Consider the following 1,845-nt stretch of genomic DNA (forward strand, 5'->3'; position numbering starts at 1 on the left):
TTTTTTTTTTTAAAATGGTGTAGTGGTTAAGAGCAGTGGACTCGTAATCTGGTGAACCGGGTTCTCTTCCCCGCTCCTCCACATGCAGCTGCTGGGTGATCTTGGGCTAGTCACACTTCTCTGAAGTCTCTCAGCCTCACTCACCTCACAGAGTGTTTGTTGTGGGGGAGGAAGGGAAAGGAGAATGTTAGCTGCTTTGAGATTCCTTCGGGGAGTGATAAAGTGGGATATCAAATCCAAACTCCTCCTCCTCTTCTTCTTCTTTTCATTAAAGTTTTTTTGTGTTCCAAACCAAACAGATAAATTCAAGACAGCTTCTTATTATTTTTATTCCTGTCAATATTGGCAGAATGTGAGCTCTTTTGGATTCTGGACATTTCCAGATTTTGATTTTTGAAATTCAGTTTGTGGGGAGGGGATCTCAAAAGCAGGATGGCTCTGGGAATTGCAGGTGGGCTGAGAGTGTAAAAGGTAAAAAGGTAAAGGACCCCTGGACGGTTAAGTCCAGTCAAAGGCGGCAACAGGGCACCATGATGGAAACCAGAACTGGCATGTGGTTGGCAGGAGCTGATTGGTAAGCCCAAGAAGCTCAGTGGTTTAGACCACAGTGCCACCCGCATCCCTGTAGGTCGAGTGTGTAGGTTTCGCACAAGCATCTATCTGGTCACTGTGAGACAAGGATGCTGGAACAAATGGACTATTGGCCTGATCCAAACAATGGATCTATTTTAAATGCTTGTGACCAGATGATAAGCAATTTGTAGACAGCCTCAGAGGAATCATGGACCAGAAGCTGAGGAAGGATTGCATACAATGGTTTGTTTGAGGTAGATGAATCGATGGTCTGCCAAATCCATGCAGTGTGGGAGCCACCCACCAACTTCTGTTAAAAATCCTCCACTGCAGGAGGGGCCACCACCTTCCAAGTCTATTCTGCAGTCGAACTCCTCTTACTGTCAGAAAGGTTTTCCAAATATTTAGTGGGAACCTCCGTTATTGTAATTTGGCTTCCAGCGTTCCCCCTTGCAGTGCCTTGATTTCACAGAACCATGGAGTTGGAAGGACCATGATGATGATGATTTATTGAATTTATACACCGCCCTATTGCAGGGGGTTCGATCACCTAGTCCAGCCCCCTGCAAAGTGGGAATCTTTTGCCTGATGTGGGATTCAAACCCACAACCCTGAGGTTAGGAGTCTCATGATGCTATAAAGACTTGAGCGCTGCCACGCTTGGGCAGGGAAAGATTGCTGGCGAAAGATTCCTTCATTGCAGGGGGTTGGACTAGATGACCCTCGTGGTCCCTACCATATAGTAATATGGTATATGGTATATCATGTCATATTATATATGTTTCCTTGACATGGCATGTCAACTAATTGTGGCCTAGGGTTTACAGCGAGGCTCACATGGGCAAGTGAGAGAAGAAGTTGGTGCAGCAAGAGACTCTCCATTTCAAGGTGGTGGGTTCGAGTCCTACACTGGGCAACAGATTCCCTGCCTCGCAGGGGGTCGGACTAGATGACCCTCGAGGTCCCTTCCTTGCAACTTGGCGATTCCATGATTCTAACCGACGTCCAGGCTGCTCTGCAGACTCTCTTTCCCCGCCACTCCGTCCGCGCGTCCCTCACCGCGGCGGCGTCTGGCCGGCTGGCTCTGGGCCGCGGCCGCTTGGCGCGCGTGACCTCCAGGGGGGCTTCCTTCGCTGCCGCCGCCGCCGCCGGGGGGCGGGAGAATCGGAGGGAGGGAGAGAAGGAGGGAGACGGGGAGGCGCAGCGCCCGAGCAGCCGGGAGAGGGCGAGGGGAGGAGCCGGGAAGGGAAAAGGGGGCTTGGGAGGAGAGCG

Source organism: Podarcis gaigeae (genome assembly GCF_964106915.1).
Source record: "Podarcis gaigeae genome assembly, chromosome: 1".
NCBI lineage: Eukaryota > Metazoa > Chordata > Lepidosauria > Squamata > Lacertidae > Podarcis > Podarcis gaigeae.